The sequence below is a fragment of the Diabrotica virgifera genome, chromosome 1 (genome assembly GCF_917563875.1).
Source record: "Diabrotica virgifera virgifera chromosome 1, PGI_DIABVI_V3a".
Classification (NCBI taxonomy): domain Eukaryota; kingdom Metazoa; phylum Arthropoda; class Insecta; order Coleoptera; family Chrysomelidae; genus Diabrotica; species Diabrotica virgifera.
In genome coordinates, this window is record NC_065443.1 from 151,552,131 (window position 1) to 151,570,232 (window position 18,102).

An 18,102-nucleotide genomic window follows, 5' to 3' on the forward strand; every position below is an offset into this window, starting at 1 on the left:
TTGACGCTTGACATATGGCTTGACATTGACTATTGACTGACATCTTGACCTTGACTGGATCGATCTGTTTTTCTGACAAAGACAAACAACGAAACCTTGGCCCTGATTCTAATTCATTTCGACAGTCGCAATTTCATTTCGACACCGCCATGACAGCCGCAGAATATAGCGATTCTTATTCATTTCGATATTAGTTACAACTGGGGATATTAACCTTATCATGTTGAGACTGCTCAGAATTTGGGTTGGCGCTCCCGTTTATTGGAACTTGTTGATAGTCTGGGAAAATTATCGAAAAAATGCCATTTTTGGGAAAAATTATTTACCAGCTATTTTATTGCTAAAATCGAATCTTAAGATTGCATATACAGTGCGTCCATAAAGTAACGCATAAATTCATTATTTCGTAAACCAGCGACATTAATGAAAAATCCTGAAACGGGTCGATTTTTATTTTTAGATTCAGATTTTTTGGCATATATATCATACTAGTGACGTCATCCATCTGGGCGCGATGACGTAATCGATGATTTTTTAAATGAGAATGGTCATGTGATAGCTCATTTGAAAGGGTATTCAATTCTCTATTCACTAATATAAACATTTACCTAATTATTTATACAAGGTGTTCAACAAACATTTTTTTAATTAAAATAATTGAAACAAAAAGAAGAATGTACGTAATTTATTTAATTCAAAATACGTTTTACTGTTGTCAGAAAACAGGAAAAAAATGTTTATTTGAGAAATAAATATTGTTTTTTGCTTAAATTCAATGTTAAAGCTGCCACCCACCTGTCGCTTGGCAGTTTGAACATTTCGTTTAAGCGAAAATCAATGTTTATTTGTGAAATAAAATTTTTTTCTGTTTACTGACAGTAGTAAAATGTATTTTGAATGAAATAATTACATTATATTCTTCTTTTTGTCTCACTTATTTTAATTAAAAAATGTTTTTTGAACACACTGTATAAATAATTATGTTAATGTTTATATTCTTGGATAGAGAATTGAATACCCTTTTAAATGAACTATCATATGACCCCTATTCTCATTTAAAAAAATCATCGATTACGTCATCACACCCAGATGGATGACTTCACTAGTATGATATATATGCCAAAAAACCGTAATTTAAAAATAAAAATCGATGTGTTTCGGGAATTTTCCTTAAAGTAACCAGTTTACGAAATAACGAATTTATGCGTTACTTTATTAGTAATATGGGGTATGACAAGTCCGCAGAAAGTGTGTTATTTTATTTATAAACAAATTAGCACTTCTAAATCTTCTTTATTTTAAAATTAGTGGTCTGTAACTCCTTAAATTTTTCCTTTGAGCCAAAAACACTCAAATAAAAATTCACCGTAATTTAGTTCTGCACAAAGTTATTTTTTTTTTTCGATTTCCTTCAACAAAAATTTTACTCAGAAAATCCGAGTTTTCCCAAAAAATCTGCAATTTTCAATTAAAATTTTAGGGAAGTACCTAATTATTTATCAATAATTAAATAATTGATGACATGAAAGATTTATTATAGTAGATTATACAGAGGGGCTAAATTATGGAATAAATTCATTTCTTTAAAACGGACGGATTTGGAGCAAAATCCCGAAAGAGGTCGATTTTTATTTTTAAATTACAATTTTTTGGCATATATTTCTTACTAGTGACGTCATCCATCTGAGCGTGATGACGTATTCGATAATTTTGTTAATGGGAATAGGGGTCGTGTGGTAGGTTATTTGAAAGGGCGTTCAATTCTCTATTCAGTAATATAAACATTATTATCATTAGGTATTTATACAGGGTTGGCAAAAAAATTTTTTGATTTAAATTAATTGGCGCAAAAAGAAGAATGTATGTAATTTATTTAACTCAAAATACATTGTACTGCTGTCAGAAAATAGAAGAAAAGGTTTATTTCACAAATAAGCATTTCTTTTCGCTTAAATTAAATCACAAACAGCCTCCCTCCTACCTATTGGCAGTTTGAACATTTAATTTAAGCTAAAAGCAATGTTTATTTGCAAAATAAACATTTTTTTCTATTTTCTGCATGCATTCTTCTTCTTGCGTCAATTAATTTAATTCAAAAATTTTTTTGGCCTCCCTGTATAAATAATGATATTAATGTTTATAATACTGAATAGAGAATTGAACGCCTTTGTAAATGAGCTACAACACGAACCCCTATTCCTATTTAAAAAAATAATCGATTACGTCATCACGCTCGGATGGATGACGTCACTGGTTTGAAATATATGCCAAGAAATTTAATTTAAAAATAAAAATCGACCTGTTTCGGGATTTTTCTCTAAAATCGTCCATTTTAGAGAAAATGAATTTATTCCATAATTTAGCCCCTCTCTGTATATCAGGAGACCGGCGACAATCTAACCAATAGTTTAGCAATAATTAAAATGTTAATTAAAAAATTTCGGTCGAAATAATAACCAGAAAGATTATGATACACCAGAATAACTATGATTTTCGTATAAAAAAGCACTATACCTATTCAACGTACCTTACAGGATTGAAATTGGACCATTTGAGCGGTCTCAGGAATGTTATAAAGAAACAATTTTTTGGCTTATAAACAAATAGAACCCCTCAGAAAATATTAGATTTAATTAAATTAAGTTAACGCTGTTGAAAAGGGTACGGCTTCTGTGTCCTTTTCGAAGAAAAACAAATTGAATTGCGAGGAGTGATTCCAGGTATAAATGGTCAAATTTGACCGGCATTTGCGACAGAGTTATAAACAACAGGATTTTAATCTTTGAACCATTAGATACCTTTTAATTCCGGTCCTCTTTGTACATACAAATTTTCATATCTTCAAGACACTTATAACAAAAAAGATTTATGTCACTGTCGCCAAATTATTTAATTATTGCTAAATAATTACTTCCCTCAAATTTTAGTTGAAAATTAAAGATTTTGTTTGGAAAACCCGAATTTTCCGAGGAAAATTTCCGTCGAAGGAAATTGGAATAAATTATCAATGTACAGAATTAAATTACTGTCAATTTTTATGTGAGTGTTTTGGTTTAAAGTTAAAATTTTCGGAGTTATAGAGCAATAATCAAAAAAAGATTTCGGAGCGCTAATTTGTTTATAAACAAAATAGCACACTTTCTGTGGACTTTGCACAGCTATATTACTAATATAGGAAATCTTAAGATTTGATTTCAGCATGTCCAGCAATAAAATAGCTGGTAATTAATTTTTCTTGTTTTTTACTAATTTTCCCAGATTATTACCTTACATCTTTCATTGAGTTGATGATTCATGTTGTGGACATTCTCAATTATTATTATTTCTAATTTAATACTATTCTATCTAATTCCTCAAAACAAGCAAATTTCAATTAAACCCAGCTATATTATAATACCTTTTGCTTTAGTTTTCCTTGCAAGAAATAAACAAAACACATCTAAACTAAACCTAACCTCGCTTTTGGCCATTCATTCATCTCCGTGTCAAATAATTTCGACAGTCGAAATTATAATATCAACACCCTTTTTAAAGTCGCTATTAATTTCGATAGTCGCTATTTCATGACGTCACTTCGTTAGTTGAACTAAAATCCACAAGGCTCGCACAATCGCATTTCAACCGTCGCCATATTGAAAGCGACTTGTTTAGTGTCGAAATATAATTCGCACACTTGATCCAACGTTGCCAATTGTACGGGTAACAGTCAATGCGCGGTAAATTTAAAAAAGTCGATGCATTGTGCCAGCACACAATGATTAGTAATAACTATATTAATTTAATTATTAAAGGTAGTCAGTAACTGCGTGCGTCATACATATTATTTTTAACTATTTATAATGGGAAATAAGCCACAATATTATTAAAAAATGATTTTTATTAACGTTTCGACGCCCAAATCGGGTGCCGTTGTCAAAATACATATTATATTTTCAAGTTTAATTTATGTCTTACTAATATACATACATGATAAAGCTCAAGCTAAAATAAGTTTATTCAAGCGTTTAAGCTAATAGGTCAGGATCCCGCGTATGAAAAAAAAATTGATTAATAGCAAGCTGAAAATTTCTTAATAGGTTAAGGGTGTCTAGTCGGACAAACTTTGAGATATGGGAACACTGGAAATTTTAATTGTGGAACAGGTTAAAAATTTGGAACGGTCAGACCACGAAAACGTCACATGTATTTTGTCCAAAAGAACTTCCAATTGATTTGTTACCCTTTCATTAAACTTTCATGCAAAAATCAGACTGCTATTTATCACCTGTCATAATTCCTGTCATTTGACATATTCTAGGTGTTCCACTCATTTATAATTCTCATTTGGTGATAAATAGCAACCTGATTTTTGCATGAGAGTTTAATGAAAGGGTAACAATTCAATTGGAAGTTCTGTCGGACAAAATACATGTGACGTTTTCGTGGTCTGACAGTTCCAAATTTTTAACCTGTTCCACAATTAAAACCCCTTTTCCTATATATCAAAGTTTGTCCGACTAGACACCCTTAAGCTATTAACAAATTTTCAGCTTGCTTAATCAACTTTTTTTTCATACGCTGGAGCCAGACCTATATACATATATGTACAAGAACTGTAAGAAATTTTGTGAAAGTGGCTTACGAAAAAAAAAACAAACAGATCACTTCGTAGCGGCAATTAAGATTGCTTCGTAGGGGTAACTTCAGACATGGCCTGTTCTGTTAGGCCATAACAGAGGGTTACTTTAAATTGTTGGCTCGAGTGGGGAAAGAATTTGGTAAGATACTGGGTGCTATGTAAATACCAGGTAAATTCAGAACCAAGTACTAACTTTTATTACAGGAGTGAAATGGAAAGAATAAGCTAAAGATAGCCTAACTCAGCGACCTTTAATATATTACTCAGACACATATTTGCTGTTTATTTAGCGTTTGCCTCTAAATCACCGCCTTTGAAATCAATAGGCAGTGATATGTTGCTGCCATATCAATTTCTAAAAGTAAAAGTTGATATAAAAATAGTGTTTTTCAAACTAAGCAATATCTTAAGGCTTAAGGATTACAATAAAACGAACGTATATAGTTGTACCGAATTTATTTTGCAAACATGAAGTTGGTCAAGTGCAATCAATTACACAGTTTAAAAAAATACCTCTAATACAAAGTATAACAATACTTGAATATATGCTATACAGGGTGTTATAACAGAAAAAAATAATAAGCAGTAGAATATGATCGCCGTTTACAATTAAAAGAAAATATTTTTTTTTTTGTAAGCATTTATTAGCAATCAGAATTACATATTCTATAAGCTAATTTGATAACAAGTACAATAACATATATCAATGTATTATTGTACACTAAAATGGCGTTATGAGGTACATCACCCAGCGGTTTCACATCACATATTTTCAAAAGAAAATATGATTTAAAAATTGTGGCCTTCTATGGAAAGTTTTTGTTATCAATGGGTTAAAGTGTTTTTCACTCAATAATATGTAGTATGTGTAATAATATGTGTAGAGCACCAATTCAAGTTAAACTTGTTATTGATTTTTGTGTTTGTTATTGTTTTGTATTTTTTATGACTCTGTAAGCATTGTCTATAAAATTGTACAATTTTCCATGACAATAAAGCATATTTCTATTCTAAGTTGTCTATTTCTTAAACCAAGCATTGATTATTACTACGAAATATTATTTTGTAGAAGTTGTCAAACAAATAAAATATTTGGGAATCATTATTGATAATTTATTTATCAACATTAAAAACGATTTATTGATTACAGTTAATTTATTTAATGGAAATTAAGGTAATAATAATAATAATAATGTTTATTCAACACAAATATAACAATATACATAAAATAATAAACTATAAAATCTTCATGCGACTAAAAACATATCAAAGTGTAGATATAGTTAATAAGAATAAACATAGGAAGCCACAAGAAAATAAATTTGCACGTAGCTATAGCCCAAAGTAACTTCTGTTGTTTATCCAAATCTTCACTAGTCAAAAGCCTTTAAATTAAAGTTCCAGCAGTTTTTCCTTTTTCTACATATATAAAATAACTGGTGTTTGTTCCTAAAAACAAATACATAAATAAAAATTTTACGTTGTGTACCATAAAAATCATACAAATGTGGAAAGTACCACAAAAGTACAGTACACACTTGATACTCCGACATGCTCGGTAGTCTGACCTTTTGGTCCCATACCTGTCGGACTATCAAGGGACAACTGCATTTTAATATTAGGACAGTTATACCTATAAGGTTTAGGTTAGTTTAGTTAGTTTTATATAAGGGCAGTTGCCATAATAAGCCACAACAAAAAGGTATTAAAAGAAAAAGCTATAGATCTGAAATGGGAAGCTACTACGTTTAGTCTATATATAAATAAAAGTAAAACAAAATAATATATAGAGTGCACAAAGTAAAATCAACATGAACATCTGAAGGTAGAAAACCATACCTACGAATATGCCTCCCATTTTCACTACCCAGACTCAATAATAAATGACAACAACGCCAGTCAAGAAAAGCATGGATTCTTAGCAGCAATAAGTGATTTTATGCATACAAAGACTTGACGAAAAGTAAGTTACTAAGTCTAACCTTAGAATCTACAAAACAAATCTACACATTGCAGTGATGGTTTGTGGATAATTAAAATGAACCACGAGCTGGATAATACTAATGCAGAGCGCAGATATTGTTAGAATTGTAAAATCTCAAAGACTAAATTGACTTGATCACTCAGAAAGAATGCCAGATAATCGAGCTGTACAAGTAATCCAGAGATGGAAGCCCCAAGGAAATAGAACAAGAGGAAGGGCCCATAAAAGATGGATAGACGATATAGAGGGGGATCTTAAAACCATGAACATCAGAAAAGTATCTGACAGGGCAGAATGTTGTTAAGCACACCAAGACTCACAAAGGGTTGTAGCACCATTAGAAAAAGATTGAAGGACAGTTTAGGCTATATGCATTAAAACATGGTGAGCTTTGCATCTAACCATATTGTAATAAACTATATCTTAATATCTTATACTTACATGGTCGAGAGAAGTCTCTTCATTATTTTCTTTACATTTACTTCTTTCATCAGCTCTTCTCTTGCATTCTAGATCACCTTTTCTTTTTATTGCCTGCTTTGGTAACCCATGTTTTAGTTTGGAATATCTTTTTAAAGTGGCTGGCTTTCCTAATAATTAAGTTTGAATTATTACTTAGGTACATCTTTATTATTGTAGACATTTTTTAAAAACTTTATTAATTGAATTACTTACCACTTTTATACAATGTTTATTGCATATTCTTTCATATTTTAATTTTAGTTCTGTTCTGCTTATGGCTTTTACATATCCATTAATCCATTGCTCCCGACTTTGTTTTCAGTTAGGATAACTATTTACATTTATTTATTTATTTAAAAGATAATCTGTCAATTGTCAAATTGGTGTCAAATATTGAGTTGAGATTTTAGTGACTTGGCAACGTTGGATCAAGTGTGCGAATTAAGGTTTCGTGACAAACAGACCAACTTTCAATTTGCTTTTTTTAATTTTTTATTAAAAAAAGAAAAGTTGTTGTGAAAGTGCAGACAAGACAGAATTTAGGACCGAGTTCAAGTTCAGTCTCAGTCACTAACTCAACTCACTACTCCCACGAGTGACTACCCAGACTTAATAAAAGTTTTGATTAAATTTATAAAGGGGTAAGTAAACATATTAACAATCTACTAAAATTTAAAAGTTGGAATGGGTAGTTAGTTATGGATGATGATATAATATCAATATAATATAATACAATTCTAATAATGTAATTAATATAGGTAGATATTACTTTATAAAGAGCCACCCCAAGCTCCATATGGCATACAGGGCTGGATTTACCTATGGGCTGTTGCCCAAGGCGGCAGAAATCAGGGCAAGAGGGTAAATTTTGGTAAAAAAGTGAAAATTGCCTGGGGGAAGGAGGGGGGGCGTTGGCATAGCTCAAAGAATGCACACTAACCAAAAAATCCTATCCTCCATCCATATTGATGGCTTAGTGTGAAAACCTCTTATCTCATTAAATTACAATTCTACAGGAGAGGCAAAAAACTGATTTTCTGCATAATATAACCTAAAAACAAAAATTATGTTACATATTTTTAATTTGAGCACATTGAGACAAATATCTGATATTGGCACAGAGCTAAAAGTGTTAAATGTTGCTATTAAATTGGAAATACAAATATTAACTATGAAAAACACGTAAATATCCTTGCAGTATATAGAGCCTTTACCCAAGTTACTATGATAACCTCGTATATCTTGGTATACGTGTTTTTCATCTCAAATGAGGTTGTGTTTATTATTATTTACGAGGTTTTCATTTTTCATAGCATATTGCACACTTAAAAATACTAGGCCGATACAATACAAATCTTTTGATTTAAGGATCATAAAATGTTCCTATTGGCTGTGTGCAAGTACTTGGAGGGATGAGAAACGATTGTGCGTAAATATCGGAGAAATCTTTAAACTTTCAAACTTTCTGAAATAATTCATATTGTCAATTGGAATTGTCAAATTGACGTATATTTCATACCTAATGTCATTGAAGAAGAAAAATTATAGGTTGCTCCACAATATTGATATGATATGCAAATATTATATACAAATTAAATTTAATTAATTGTATTTTGCTTGTAGTACTGCATTAATAATTAATTTTATTTATTACATACAATTGTTTACTTTTTAATAACATAACCTCAGTCTTAGTTTTTCTTCTTATAACTTTTTTGGGCTGTGGCCTTGACAATTATCCAGCAACCAGGAATAACGTAATTGGCGAATACCGCCGATGGTGTCGCTTTTCCGAACTTGCACAGTCCCAATATGCCGGACTACCTTTTGTTGTTCACAAAAAACATTTCTGTAAGTCTAATCTCTCAAACAAACACTCCAAATTAAGTACCAAATTCTTGGTTATAAATGTGTAGTATTCACACTAAATCAAGAGAGCAATTGATATACGTGGTTTCTTTTTTCGGCTGTAGAAAATAGTCTAGTGTATTTGGAATTTTTCTAACAGTTGTAAATCGTGAGATACAGGGTTTTCAAACTAAAACCACCAAAATGTCATTTTCGAAAGAAAATGAGATACGAGGTTGTCAAACTAAACCATCGATATATTTATTACCTATAGAGTCAATCCCCTTCTAATAATGTCCACATTATGATCCCCTTAGTCATTACATAATGTGTCAGCAACAAATGGTACAAAATTGGTACATATTACACATAGAATTGCAATTTTTTTATGCTTTGACAACTAATGGCCCTGGACATGCATGGTACAGTTGATTTCTCAATCTGATAGTGTATAGTGTGTGTGTTGAGTAAATGTCTTGTTACTTATACTACTATAAGTAACAAGATGCACTAGAAATAAACAAACTAATAATAATATCCGTATGGCATTTTTGCCGGGGAGATCCTTTCGGACAGTTCCGGCGCCATTTACATCTTTAACCCTGTTTTAAGTAACTAGTGCTGATGTACACTAGCCCAGGGGGACCGACGGCTTAACATGCTCTCCAAGGCACAGTGAGACGGCTCGTGTCATTATTGGAAATGAAAATATTTTGTCTTTGGCAGGGCTCGAACCCACATGCACTGGCGTATGAGGCCAGCGATTATGCTGTTACTCCACGGCCGCTCACAATAAACAAACTAAGGCACATTGAATGTTACGAGAAGCACTCCGAAAATCATTATTTACAACGTTTACCTATACATTTTACCAATCCAAATCATTAGAATGTTTATACATCGTAAATCATAATTAGGGAGTGCTCCTCGTAACACTCAAGTGTCTTGGTTTGTTTATTTCTAGCACATCTCTATTGTGATTTTAGAATAGTAAACTCTATTGTTTTTACAAATAACCTGAACCTGATATAAATATCAGAAACTCTTGTTTTCATTTAATCTTTTGTAGTAGATAGTTTGGTTGCAATTACAAAATTATACAAAAAAAATAAGTAATTTTCAGTTTGGGGTAGGTTAGCTTGTGTTTAGTTTTAACAAGATAAAAAAATGTTTATTAATCTCAACTGCACATAGGTACTCATCTGCTTACCCTGTTATAGCAAGCAGTTTCCACTAATAAAAGAAAACCTTTATTTTTTGTTCTGAAATAGTTCATACATTCAACATAGTCCTTCAGGCAGTTATCAGAAAAACCAATGTAACAGGTCATATAAATACCAAAACAGTACAAATTACTGCATAATATGCAGACAATGTACAATGCTGGCAAGAGAAATCTTTACAAAGTGAATAAAACGCATAAATCAGAATAATTATTATTTTAATTTTACAAATTAATACTATATAAGAATATTTAATTTTGGGTTCTGTGTCAGTTACTACTTGCCTGATGATGATGTCAAACTTAGATGATGTTTTTTAAGAGTTCCAAAACCAGGTTTTCTTTCTGGAACAGTCTCAGAAGGCTAGATTGCATCAGACAGTTTCAATTGATAAATTAAATCTATTGAATCACTAATATATCCTGCTATGCTAATTACAAAGTCCCCTTTCTCAAGTAACGTTGAAGCACGAACTTTCTGTTCATTTATGAGTTTCTTTAGCCCCATAGTTTTTACTTCAGTTTTTCAAGAATTTTCACATTGACTTATATAAAGCCTACTTAGCCTGTTTAGCGTTTTAGGGGAGAGGTGATGACATACTTGTGTCAACAGGTGTCTGTAGTTTACTGACATCTTATTATCTTTAGTTTATTCTGTGTGTTTGTAGTGTACACACAGTTGACTTTATACAAGTAGTCAGTGTGAAACTTCTTGAAAAACTGAAGTAAAAACTATGGGGCGAAAGAAACTCACAAATGAACAGAAAGTTCATGCTTCAATGTTACTTGAGAAAGAGGACTCTGCAATTACCATAGCATGTGGTGTTGGTGTATCAAGAGATTCAATTTATCATTTCAAACTGTTAGATGCGCTGTAGCCTTCTGAGACTGTTCCGGAAAGAAAACCTGGGTCTGGAGCTCTTAAAAAGTATCATCAAGTTGCCATAGAACCCAAAATTAATTATCCTTTTAAGTATTAATTTGTTAAATTAAAATAATAATTATCTTGATTTATGCATTTTATTCACTTTGTAAAGATTTTATTTGCTGGCACTGTAGTTATTATTAGCAGGATCAAGCAACTAATGGAAGCATTCAAGAAAATTGATTCTGAAGCACAAAAAAGAGGGCTTGAAATAAATGAAACAAAAACGAAGTAGATGACCACCAAAGCAACACCTAACAATGGAAATAATATCACAATAGACAACTACACCATTGAATGTGTAGAGATATGTCTCTACATAACTGGACAAATCATATCAATCATAAGAATTCCGAAACTAGTGAAATAAATGCACATATTTTTCCAGAAGATGGAAGCCCCAAGGAAATAGAACAAGAGGAAGGCCCTGTAAAAGATGGATAGACGATGTAGAGGGAGATCTTAAAACCATGAACATCAGGCAGTGGCGTAGGAAAAGATCCGACAGGGCAGAATGGAACAACATTGTTAAGCAGGCCAAGACTCACAGAGGGTTGTAGCGCCATTAGAAGAAGAAGAAAAAATATTTCCAGTGGAAATCATACATACTATGCTAATAAAAGATTGATGACATCGAAATTATTAGACAAAAGAACCACAATGACTATCTACAGAATATTGATTAGACCTGTAGTAACTAGTAACCTATGGTTGTGAAACCTGGGCAATGACAGTAAGAGCAAGACAGCACATGGAGAATCAGGAGAAAAGAGGAGGTTAATAAACTGAATGAAGGGTATGATATTGTAAGATTTGTGAAAAGTCAAAGACTCTCATGGCTGGGAAATGTTCAGAGACAAGAAGATGCAATTAACTAGTTTTGATGGGAAATAAGCCACAATTTTACTAAAAAAATGATTTTATTAACGTTCGACATCCAAATCGGATGCCGTTGTCAAAATACAAAAAATATTAATGAATTAAACAAAAATGTTGTTTCTTAGTAAAAAATTCTAATAATTTATTTAATCTGACTCATTTATATCGGCAATTCAGACATATATTATACGTTTTAAAGTAGAAGACTTTAAAATGATATTGCCAATATTTATGAGTTGAGTTCCTGGGATGACTTTACTGAAAGATAGTTCATTCGATTACATGAAATCAACCCCAACTCAAGAATATCAAATAATTTTTTTTAAATTATTAGAAGAATTTTTTACTAATCAACATTTTTGTTTAATTCATTAATATTTTTTGTATTGTGAACACGGCATCCGATTTGGATGTTGAAACGTTAATAAAATAACTTTTTTAGTAAAATTTTGGCTTATTTCCCATCAAAACTAGTTACTTAATTATAAAAATGCCACAAGAAAATAGCTTCAGAACAACATTAAGAAGATGCAAAAACAGCAAAGAAACCGTTACAATGGAGGCCAATAGAAACATGAAAAAAGGTAGGCCCAGAACAAGATGGTTGGATGACATGGAAGACAACCTTAAATCCATAAAAATAAGACAATGGAGGAGAGGAGCCCAAGATATGAATGGAAGGACATAGCTAGAAAGGCAAAGACCCATCCAGGGTTATGATGCCCAAAGAAGAAGAAATAGTTTTGTCATAAAACAATTAAAATGAAATGCAGTGAAATCTGTTTTACTGAAAAACATAATTAATGATTTTTCATTTCTTTGTAACACTTTTTTCATTGGTCATCCATTTTTTTACTTTTATTTTATGTTACTTAACATCAAACAATATGAAAAATTCAATATTTCTGAAGCTGGTGACACATGAATTATTGGGAAATAATTAATGTGAGTGTGACTCATTGATATGATATATACAAAGGTTATGAGTTGGTTATAATCATCTCTTGTCATCATACATTCCACTGAAGTGAATGTTCAGCAATGCACTATTTTTGTTGATGGTGCAAGGTGCATGCTTGTGTTTTATTTATTTGATTGTTTAATGGTATTTTTAGGTAAGTATGTGCAGTTCTGCCTTATAATAAAGTTACATCTATAATAGATGATGCTAACGCTAGGGCCATACCTTATAATAATTTATCTAATTAGTCTTCTTCAGTCCACCCATATAGGCCACCCCAATCATTTTCCACTCTTCTCTGTCTATCGATAGTCATCCACCTAGAGTTCACATGCTTCTTGACATCTACCCATCTCATTTGGGGCTTCCTCTGCTTCGTTTATATTCCCATGGTCTCCAATTTATAAGAATTTTGTTCCATCGGTCTTCTTTTTGTCTTATATTGTGTCTGGCCAATCTCCAGTTCAATTTTGCAACTTCTTGTCGAACATCCCTAACTTTTGTTTTCTCTCTTATCCACTTGTTTCTCTTTTTATCCATTAGTCTTATGTGCAACATTTGTCTTTCCATTGCTATTTGCGTTTTTTTTGATTTTGTCCATGTTTGCTTTTGCAAACGTACACATTTGGGAACCATAAGTGAGAACATTTATATGCATGTATACCTTGGTCTTAAGATGTTGTATATACAGTGTGAATACATGTTGTTGTGTCTAGTCGGATAAACTTTGATGTATGGGAACACTGAAACAGGGGAAGTTTTAATTGTGGAACGTGATTTTAATTGTGGAAAGTGTCATCCTGACAAGTTTATGATTGTGAAAACTAGCAGGTTGTTTGTAAGTTTATTCAATAGTAAACTTTATATAATATATAAAAAAATGTTTGTCTGACAGATATGTTGGGCATTTATAAACGTAGAAAATGTCAAATGACAAGAATTATGTTGGTGGTAAATAGCAGTCAGAGTTTAATGAAAGGGTAACAAATCAATTGGAAGTTGTGTCTGACAAAATACATGGGACGTTTTCGTAGTCTGACGTTAGAAACCTGTAACCTGTTCCACAATTAAAACTTCCCCTATCCCAGAGTTTCCGTACATCAAAGTTTGTCCGACTAGACGCTGTTAGGCTATTAACAAATTTTCAGCTTGCTATTAATAAAACTTTTTTTTTGGTATGTGGGATCCAGACCTATTTGCCAAATGCGGCACATGCCAGTATCTTATAATAAACTTAAATAATAAAAAGCTGTCTTTCTTGCTTAATATTTAATTTCTGAACTCACACTACTCACACACATGGGAAAATAAAATTGTAGTGTTTTTCCTACAAAAACAGTCTTAGAGGATATCACAAGGAACAAAGGTGACATGGTGCCAACTTGCGCTTTTACCCTGGGAGTGGGTGCCACTCCTTCTCGAGGGTGAAAATTATTTTATTAAAATTAATCCCATAATTCGATAGAGGAACAAATTCTAAGCAAAATTTGTTTAATGAAGTTATTAAAATAAATCAAAACTTTTTGAGTAATCAAGATCATTATTCGATCAAAGATTTTAATTTTTCGTGAGAAAAATACATGTTTTTAACCAATGTTTTATGAATAACTCAAAAACTATAAGTTTTAACAAAAAAGTTATAATTACCAAAATTGAAGTTTATAACAAATGAAATTAAACTCCTTACTAGAGAATGTGAGTTATAGGTAATTAAATGTATGTACTTATATTTTTTCGGCGAGTACCCAAATCTAAGTATGTATTCAAAATTAAATAACGGGAATAGTTTTATAAGTGGGGAGTGTACTCAATTTTTCATTATCTTCAATTTTGGTAATATATAATAACTTTTTTGAGAAAGCTTATAGTTTTTGAGTTATACGTGAAAAACAGCTCTATAACATGCATTCATTACGAAAAAATAAAATCTACAATAACCCCTCCATAAACTAACAAACCAAGATCTTCTTCGAAATTTAAAAAACACGTCAATTTATAATGGGAGGCGGACGAATTTTCATGCAAAATTCATTCCCTCAAATGTAACCCCCTACTGCCCCGCATTAACCCCCACTTTTTTTATATAGCAAGTGTGGTCGAGTGGCACATCATTTGAAAGGTAATTTTTTTCTCTACACGACACTATATTTTTTTTAATTTACGTAGTAAGTTTAAAGATAATTTTGGACTTAACAAATGTATTATAAATTAGGTATATCCAAAATTCTCTTTAAAGTTATTCTGCGAATTAAAAAAAAATTATAGGGTCGTGTACAGAAAAAAATACCTTTCAAATGTTGTGCTTGTAATTTAAAAAAACTGGGAGGGGGCAATAGGGGGTTACATTTGAGGGCATGAATTCTAACAAATTTTGCTTAGAATTGGTCCCTATATCGATTTATGGTATTATTTTTAATAAAATAATTTTCACCCCCGACAAGGGGTGGCTTCCACCCCCTAGGTAAAAGCGAAAGCTTGCATCATGTCACCTTTATTCCTTGAGGTATCGTCTGACTACTCACCAATTTTCATGAAAATCTATTGAGGTTCTACGAATTCGGAGGTGAAAACCTTCAGTGACTGCACTAATGGTATATTGGTTTTTTAATACAATATACAGGGTGTTAGTAAATAAGTATGAAACATTTTAAGGGCTAATTCTACATGAAAAATGAATGCCAATTTGCTGTATAAACATATGTCCGCAAATGCTTAGTTTCGGAGATACGGGGTGTTGAAATTTTTATTTCAAACTGCCAATTTATTTATTGCTCTAAGACCAGTTGAGCTATGAAAATGAAATTTGGTGAGTTTTAGGAGGTAGTTATTAAGAATTTTATGACATACAATTAAGAATTTTGTATTCATCATTGGCGCGCCTACGGGCAATGGTCTGAATTATTTTAAAGAAAAAAATAGTATGCCACTGAGATATTTCGAATTAGAAATTATCTTTAAATTCCACGTTCTAATTTATGATAAAAAACCTTTCTTGCCTTTTTTTTTCATATGATGCACCGTTTTTATGCAGAAAAATAAAACATCTTGGCGCATATTTTTCATTTCTTAATACATCATCAAGAACTATCCAATATAATAATACTAAACTAAAACAATAACAGAAAATATTACTAATACCATTTCAACTAGGTGCAAAGCTGCAAGAAATGTTTAAAATGATCTGCTTTACAGGTAACAGAAGAATTTTATATTCATCATTGGCGCGCGTACGGGTAATGGTCTGAATTTTTTGAAGAAAAAAATAGTACGCAACTGAGATATGTCAAACTAAAAATCATTTTTGAATTCCTCGTTCAATTGACGACAAAAAATCTTTCTTGCCTTTTTTTCATATGCGGCGCCGTTTTTATGCAAAAAAATTAAACATCTTAACGTTTACAAAGTATTTGAACTAAGTTTCTATGCATATGGAAATTACCTCAAATACTTGGTAAGCGTTAAGATGTTTTATTTTTCTGCGTAAAAACGGTGCATCGTATGAAAAAAAAAAGGCAAGAAAGGTTTTTTATCATAAATTAGACGTGGAATTTAAAAATAATTTTTAATTCGAAATATCTCAGTGGCGTACTATTTTTTTCTTTAAAAAAATTCAGAGCATTGCCCGTAGGCGCGCCAATGATGAATACAAAATTCTAAATTGTATGTCAAAAAATTCGTAATAACTACCTCCTAAAACTCACCAAATTTCATTTTCATAGCTCAACTGGTCTTAGAGCAATAGATAAATTGGCAGTTTGAAATAAAAATTTCAACACCCCATATCTCCGAAACTAAGCATTTGCGGACATATGTTTATAGAGTAAACTGGTATTAATTTTTCATGTAGAATTAGCCCTTAAAATTTTTCATACTTATTTACTAACACCCTGTATATTTATTAACGACATCCATTTGCTATTTTGGGGAACAGTACAAGTAATGAACTTATTAATTATTATTATGTGATCATGGTGGCTGACCACAACAGTAGTTAAGGCTTAATTAGATAGTATGGGTTTCCAGAGTAACAAATCAAGACATTTTGATTTAAACATTGTATTTTATAAAAATCTTGTTTTCAAAATTATTTCAAAAAATCGAGATTTGTAGGTTTGTAAATCTCTATTCTGTCAAGTGTTTTCTAGATAAAGGTTTAAGATATGTGAAACTTTACACTGTATGTATTATATAGAAAATGTGTGTTATGATGTACACTCATTTTTACCCAATTATTTTAGTGATTTTTAGTGATTTTCAAAATTTTTATTTATAATTTGATGTATAGGAAAAGTCAAACAATAAGAAATGCTTGTAATTTTCCTCTTATTGCCATATTCTGAATTTGAAAAAATTATATAGGGAATAATAAGATTTTTTGGCATGCCATTCCTATTACAGCGAGCATTTCATTGGCTAGAATTAGTGACGAGTTTATATGACGTCATTATTATGTGTGTGTGTGTGTGAGAGATCCTGGCAACAGACAAAATCTATTTGCCACAAAACATGTAAATTCTTAATTACATCAAATGATTTCATATTGTCTATTATTTTATAAACTATACCGCTATTTTTGAATTTCTGATAAAATTAATGATCGAATCTAGTACCGCTTTATCTGAGGAAGAAAGGAGACCTGTAATATTTAGTGGCAATGGACACTCGTGATGAATTAGTTCTTGATATAGAATTGAAGAAGATTGAGAGTTCAGAGAACATTCTAGAAATATATGATTTAGATCACCAATAGATACATTGTCACAACTACAGACAGGAGAGTTAAGTATTCCAATTTTATGTAAGTGAGATGGAAAGCGAGCATGGTTCAATTTTAAACGAGTCAATACTGACATTTGTGCTCTATTATAATTAAAGGTGAAATGAGGAATGTTTTTTGGAAGTGGGGTGAATTCTGAAATAATGGTTTGTAGATCTATTTGCAATTCTTTTGTAATCAGTTTCCCATTTCCTTCTGATATTAGGTTTGAGAGCATTATTCAAATCTTTTAAATTAAATACTTTGTCAATATGGTGGCAACTGTGACTACTTTTTGCGGCTATATCCGCAATTTCATTACCTTCGACTCCGCAATGTCCTTTCGTCCAAATAAACGAAACAGTTACATTATTTTGTTTAAGATCCATAATTAATTTTTTAATGTTCAAAATTAAGGCATTTCGGAATTGGTTTATTGGGTGACCG

At 31.4% G+C, this 18,102-nt stretch overlaps 2 protein-coding genes and 1 long non-coding RNA gene across 8 annotated transcripts in view; 1 reads left to right on the plus strand and 2 right to left on the minus strand.

The window, feature by feature from the left end:
* Window positions 1–18,102, minus strand: part of LOC126881184 (myosin-8-like) — a 196,828-nt gene that overhangs the window by 76,417 nt on the left and 102,309 nt on the right. The gene's annotated exons all lie outside the window — the stretch shown is intronic.
* LOC126881207 (uncharacterized) lies at window positions 5,797–7,423 on the minus strand. Its single transcript, XR_007696759.1, has 3 exons — window positions 7,278–7,423; window positions 7,044–7,192; window positions 5,797–6,067 (listed from the first exon to the last, which is right to left on the minus strand). It is a non-coding gene; the product is annotated as an uncharacterized LOC126881207 (long non-coding RNA).
* LOC126881197 (gametocyte-specific factor 1 homolog) overlaps window positions 7,480–18,102 on the plus strand; it is a 35,847-nt gene continuing 25,224 nt past the window's right edge. The window contains exon 1 of the mRNA XM_050645304.1: window positions 7,480–7,705. The gene's annotated coding sequence lies outside the window, so the exon portion shown is untranslated. The remainder of the gene's footprint in view (window positions 7,706–18,102) is intronic.